General features: G+C 43.4%; 1 pseudogene; it reads right to left on the bottom strand.

The window, feature by feature from the left end:
• Positions 1–2,189: 2,189 nt before the first annotated feature.
• LOC140206244 (cytochrome P450 2C18-like) overlaps positions 2,190–7,220 on the bottom strand; it is a 40,192-nt pseudogene continuing 35,161 nt past the window's right edge.

Here is a 7,220-nt window from a genome sequence, read left to right as displayed (position 1 = left end):
TCCTGTTATAGGTCCTATTCAATCAATTTGCTGAGATGCCCACAAGAAAATGAATCTCAAGGCTTCTTTTAAAAATCTGTTCAATATACGTATACTGCAATTGATTTACTTGTTTATTATTATTATTTTTATTTTTCTCTGCTAGATTATGTATCGCATTGAACTGCTGCTGCTAAGTTAACAAATTTCATGTCACATGCTGGTGATAATAAACCTGATTCTAATTGTGATTCTGTATATGGTGAAAATAGAATCTACTTTGGACTTTGATTTTGACATTTTGACACTGTTGTGTAATTGATACACACCTCGCAATTTCTACAGGTGTACCATAGAAACCATTCCAACTGGTTGTATTGCCATCTGGTACGGGTGTGGGCACTGCACAGGATCGAAGTAAGCTGCAGAGTTGTAAACTCAGTCAGCTTCATCATGGGCACAAGCCTCCTTAGTATCTAAGATATCTTCAAACAGCGGTGCCTTAGGAAGGTGGCGTCCATCATTAAGGACACCTATTACCCAGACATGCCCTTTTCTCTTTGCTACAATCAGAGGTGGTACAGGAGCCTGAAGACACACACTCAGTGATTCAGGAACAGCTTCTTCCCCTCTGCCATCTGATTTCTGAATGGACAGTGAACCCACAACACTACCTCACTACTTTTTTTGCACTACTTATTTAATTTAACTATTTAATATAATTACTTACTGTAATTCAGTTTTTTCTTTATTACCATGTATTTCATTGTACTGCTATTGCAAAGTTAACAGACTTTACAACGTATGCTAGTGATAGTAAACCTGATTCTGAATTAAACACAAGCTCTTTTGCCATCTTCAGAAGTTTTCTGATGATTCTGCCATAGTTGGATGCATCAGCAAGAGAAATGAGGCAGAGTATGGGGCTACGGTAGGAAACTTAGTCACATGGTGTGAGCAGAATTATCTGCAGCTTAATGTGAAAAAGACTAAGGAGCTGGTGGTAGACCTGAGGAGAGCTAAGGTACCGGCGACCCCTGCTTCCATCCAGGGGGTCAGTGTGGACATGGTGGAGGATTACAAATACCTGGGGATATGAATTGACAATAAACTGGACTGGTCAAAGAACACTGAGGCAGTCTACAAGAAGGGTCAGAGCCGTCTCTATTTCCTGAGGAGACTGAGGTCCTTTAACATCTGCCGGACGATGCTAAGGATGTTCTATGAGTCTGTGGTGGCCAGTGCTATCATGTTTGCTGTTGTGTGCTGGGCAGCAGGCTGAGGGTAGCAGACACCAACAGAATCAACAAACTCATTTGTAAGGTCAGTGACGTTGTGGGGATGGAACTGGACTCTCTGACAGTGGTGTCTGAAAAGAGGATGCTGTCTAAGTTGCATGCCATCTTGGACAATGTCTCCCATCCACTACATAATGTACTGGTTGGGCACAGGAGTACATTCAGCCAGAGACTCATTCCACCAAGATGCAACACTGAGCGTCATAGGAAGTCATTCCTGCCTGTGACCATCAAACTTTACAACTCCTCCCTTGGTGGGTCAGACACCCTGAGCCAATAGGCTGGTCCTGGACTTATTTCCTGGCATAATTTACATATTACTATTTAATTATTTATGGTTATACTGTTATACTATATTTATACTGTTCTTGGTTGGTGCAACTGCAACAAAACCAAATTTCCTCTGGATCCATAAGGTATGACTATGACCATGAATATTTTATGGTTGACTGAAGAGTTCAATGGACTGAAGGTCTGGACTATACCGTTTGTTTGGTTGTATTTTTACTGATATTCTGTTATGGGCCTGTTGTCTTTTATCTGTGAGGACTGGGCCTCAAGCTGCAGTTTCACCTGGTGGGGTCGGGTGGGGGGGGGGGGTGGTCAGCCTCAGGGCCAGTGAACTCCTCCAGGGTCGGTGTGCCGTGTCCAGGCTGGAGCCAGTTCCCCCCACCGTGTTTGCTCACCAGAGACGGGCTCTATCGAAATCAACTGGAGACTGATGGAGTGAGTTTTTGAGTCTTTTATTGTGTGATCATGATACCATTTGTGCTTGCTATCTTGTGAGTGTTTTCTGCTGTGTGTGACCATTGGCACTGTGTTTTTGACATTGACGCTGGAATAACGCTCTTTCATTTGGCTGTATTCTTGAGTATTCATGTATGGTTGGGTGATAATTAAATTTGAATTGAATTAAAGCTTACCTTGAATTTCCGGATACTTTGTTAGGATTTGAAGAGCCCAGCGCAGTGTTGTACTGGTTGTTTCCGTTCCAGCCAGAAATAAGTTCTGCGTCATCAACAGCAAGTTTTATGAAAAAATTCGGAGTTAAGCTCATCTTTGTCCTGACGCAAAGCAAGCAAAAATCCACATTTTAAACAGAAGGGATTATGCAGATGCTAGAAATTGGAGCAACACATACACACAAACGCAAAGTGCCAGAGGAACTTAGCAAGTCAGGCAGCATCTATGAGGTTAAGTGAGCAGTTGACATTGTTACAACCGGAGATCCTTCATCAAGGTTGAAAAGGAAGAGGGCAGAAGCTAGAAAATGATGGGGGGAGGGAGGGAAGGAGTACATTTTAACACCCTTCAGACGATTTTCAACTTTAATTCAATTCATGCCTTCCTGGCATCTTATTTTTTTTTATTTTATTAAGATTCAACGCAGAATCGGTCCTTCTGGTCCTTTAAGCTACACCGCCCTGCAATGCCTTATCACAGGACAATTTACAATGGCCTATGAACCTACCAACCAGAACACCTTTGAACTGTGGGAGGAAACCAGAGCACCCAGAGGAGACCCACACAGTCATGGGGATAACTTCCTGACAGGTGCGGTGGGAATTGATCCTGAGTCACCTGTACTGTGAAGCGTTGTGCTAACCACTACACTAAGGTGCCACCCTAATGCTATCGTGCTCTATAATAGGCAAATGTTTGCAATACCAGTTCCCAAAGAAACAGATAATCATAGAAGCTTTTAGGAAGCTCGGCAGCATCCATGTCAAAGGACTGTTGAGACAAAATGCCAGATTCTTTTTCTAAAGGCACTGAGAACGTAAGGCATTTTCATTTCTTACTTTAGATTTCTAGCAGTTGTATAGTTTTCATTGAAAAAGATAACTTTTTTTGGGCGGCACAGTGGTATAATGCTTTAGAGTACAGGCGACCCGGGTTCAATTTCAGTCGCTGCCCGGAAGGAGTTTGTATGTTCTCCCTGTGACCGTGTTGGAAACACTGGGTGCTAAAGATTCCTCCTTCATCCCAAAGATTAGGAGGTTCATTGGTCATTGTAAATTGTCCCCTGATTGGGCTAGGATTAAATTGGTAGATTGTTGGGTGGTGCCTACTCTTGCTGTATTTCAATCAATCAATAAATAAATTAATAAATACGACCTCTCTGCAAAATTAACAGAGCAGAACAAGGAGGGATATGGAATTAATGCAGGTAAATGGAATTAGTATAGACAGGCACGGTGGCCAACAGGGCTGAAGGGCCTATTTCTGTGTTTTTCAACTCTGATCTAACTTACCAATTAAGAAAAGTCAGGTGCCATGATAGCGTAGTGGTTATTGCGATGTTATTACAGCTTAGGATGTTCCAAAGTTCGGAGTTCAATTCCAGTGCTGCCTGCAAGGAGTTTGTACATTCTCCCCATGACCGCATGGGTTTCCTCCGGGTGCTCTGGTTTCCCCCAACAGCCCAAAGGTCAATTGGTCATTGAAAATCGTTCCCTGATTAGGTTATGGTTGAGCAATATATGGGGATCAACAAAGTACAATGTCCACACCAAGGTGAAGTTGTACCAGAGCTGTGTTGTGCGGGTCAGAATGTTGGTGCTTGAAAGGGAGTGACCTCGTCATTCCACACCATGAGCCTCTGTATTTTCTGGCCAAGAAAGATCTCCAACCACACCCTACTCCTTCAGCGTCACCAAGAGGACACGGCCACAATCACGATGAGAAAATGTTGAAAATGGGTTGGGCATGTGATGAGAAGATATGCCAATGCCATCATCAAGACAGCACTTCACTGAACCCCTGAAGGGCAGAGGAAAGACAATTTGCTGCTGTACTGTAGAGGCAGAAATGAGGATCCTTAACCACACATGGGGCACAATAGAGAAGATGGCCAAGGACAGACAGAGATGGAGGACCTTCATTGCTGCCCTAAGCACCAGCGGTGTAATGGGCAGTAAGTAACTAAACTGAATAAATAGATGGGCTGCTGGTTGGTGCAGCTCTTTGGGCCAGAAGGGCCTGTTCTGTGTCGTGTCTCTAAAATAAAATAAGAAGAGAAAAGTTATTATCTTCAGTATATTTGGTAGGACAGTGGGAAATGAATGAATGTGAGAAGAAACTTGCTGCCATTACCTCATCCATCTTCATGAGGAAGCAGTCGATATAATCCCTGGGGAGTCTTTCTGGACAGTTTCCTTGTGGCTTTGAATAGTTTTGGCCAGAAAACTTCTCAAGTATGTGACATTTTGGAACACCTTTTGGTGAGGTCCGGGCAGGAAATCCATGATCCTTGGGAAGTTGTTGTACAACTGCAAAACAAACACACCATTTTCACTGACATGGTGCTACACTGGATACCTAATGCTCAGTTCAAAAAGTTCAAAGTTCAGAGGATATTTATTATCGAAGTATGTATGCAGCATTCTACCCTGAGATTCTTTTTCCCACAGACAGCCACAAAACAAAGAAAACCAGGTAAAGTTTTTAAAGAAAAACATCAAAACCCACCCCCACATGCAAAAAAATTGCACAACTGCCAACAAAATATAAAGCACAGAATATAAAACACAAAATCTGCAGAGTTCAGGCATGTTCAGTTCAGCTCAGTTCAATCTAGCACTGCGTTATTCGTTACCTGCAAGCCTCCCTCATCACAGACACTGAAAATAGCAAAAAAAAAACAAGGAGTGACCAGAAACACATCATAACGTGAAGTACAGAGTCCAATATACTCCCTGTATAGCCATGACTGTATCGCCATGCACAGCTCTAATCTGCTAATATGACACTATATTGATTGGCCTTACCTCAAATAATTACAGGGAAGAAATCATCTCTCTGACACAGTGGTGTCAAGAAAACAACCTCTCCCTCAATATCGCACAAACAAAGGAGCTGGTTGTGGATTACAAGAGGAATGGAGACAGGCTAACCCCTATTGACATCAATGGATCTGGGGTTGAGAGGGTAAACAGCTTCAAGTTCCTCGGCATCCACATCACCGAGAACCTCACGTGGTCTGTACACACCAGCTGTGTGGTGAAAAAGGCACATCAGCCCCTCTTTCACCTCAGACGGTTGAGCAAGTTTGGTATGGGCCCCCAAATCCTAAGAATTTTCTACAGGGGATCAATTGAGAGCATCCTGACTGGCTGCATCATTGCCTGGTGTGGGAACTGTACTTAGATCAATCACAGGACTCTGCAGAGAGTGGTGCGGACAGCCCAGCGCATCTGTAGTTGTGAACTTCCCATGAGTCAGGACATTTACAAGGACAGGTGTGTAAAAAGGGCCCGTAGGATCACTGGACTCCCAGCCATTCCAACCACAATCTATTCCAGCTGCTATCATCTGGGAAGCAGTACTGCAATATAAAACCCAGGACCAACAGGCTCCAGGACAGCTTCTTCCACCAGGCCATCAGACCGATGAACTCATGCTGACTTGTGTACTCTATATTACATTGACTGTTCTATTTATTATAAATTACTATGATTGCACATTTAGATGGAGATGTATCATAAAGATTTTTACTCCTCATGTATGTGAAGGATGTAAGAAATAAAGTCAGTTCATTTCAATTCAATCCACAAACTGCATTGAAAAAAACCTCATCCAAGACCCAAGACTCCAGTACAATCCTCCGGCAGTATCAAGTATGAAGGAGAGAGAAAGTTTTTTTCAAAAGAAGGGACCTTCCTTCAGGAGCAGCAAGTGAAATGTAGGGGTGGGGTGGGGGAGAAGAGATAGAGACAGAGACAGAGACACCTTCCTCTGGCAGCTGCGAGTGAGAGGCTGCTAGATGGCGCCTAACACCTGCCCATCTTCTGCTCTTGCCTCGAGGATTTCAATCTTCCTTGAGTCCTCAAGTGGTAAGATCAGTGAGAAATAGAGTCAATTATGGGCTCGCGTCCCATCTCCAGGTTTCCTGGCCTCGAGAATTGGCCCAAAAACACACCACCATAGTTTAGATCACAGGCTTCATCAATCGAAGAAACACATTTGGAAGAAAAAGAAGAGGTAAAGGCGTCAGGTTAGAGGTAGGAAATTAGCTTTGTCACATGTACATCGAAACATATCGTGGCATTAATTATCTTCGTCTTCAGCTCATCACTCCTCCTGGAACAAAGGCCCCCGACAGTATCCCGCCAGAGTTCTCTGTCCTGAGCCAGTCTTTCAAGTTATCCCCAGGTGTAGCCCATCTTCTCCTTCCTCTCCCAGGGATGAGGTCTTTAGAGTTTCTGTAGCTCTGTGATTTTTATGGGATGGGGTTACTAGAGCCATACCAACCCTCCTCCTTTTGGGATCATCCAAGGCAGAGTTGGTGTAATTATGGTTGCATTATTATTAAACATCTGGTGCTGTTAGCATTTTTTTTCCCCAAGTTCAAATATCATTCAATCATACATGAATATCGGCAAATGAAACCCCATTACTCTGGGGCCAAGGTGCAAAACATAGTACAAACAGTCACACACAGAAAAGTCACATATAGCACATGTAAAATAGCAAGCATATATAATAAGAACAAACAAGAGAAAGTCTGCAGTTGCTGGAAATCACAAAAAAATATGGTTCAAGTCCCTAAGTCCATCAACACTGCAGCAGTCTGCAATCAAATGCGATACCAGCTTGTCTTCTGCTGAGCGAACACTTGGGGCAGCAACAGCCGTGTGGATGCCTCCAATGGAGCGCACCAAATCCAATGCATCTCTCATGGGTAACTATGAACAGGCAACAACACAGCTTGAGGTCTAGTCCCCAATGAGTTATTAAGTTTAAGGACTAGGACATGCTCTCTTCTTACTGCTGCCATCAGGAAGAAGGTACAAGAAACTCAGGACTGATGCCCTAGATTCAGGAATAGCTATTGCCCTTCAACCATCAGGCTCTTGAACCAAAGGGAATAACTTCACTCAACTTCACTTGTTCCCTCATTAAAATTTTCCCCACAATCTATAGATTCACTTTCAAGGACTC

This window comes from Mobula birostris, chromosome 12 (genome assembly GCF_030028105.1).
Source record: "Mobula birostris isolate sMobBir1 chromosome 12, sMobBir1.hap1, whole genome shotgun sequence".
NCBI lineage: Eukaryota > Metazoa > Chordata > Chondrichthyes > Myliobatiformes > Myliobatidae > Mobula > Mobula birostris.
The sequence above is the reverse complement of the archived record's forward strand: the minus strand, read 5'-3'. Positions and strand labels throughout refer to the sequence as shown.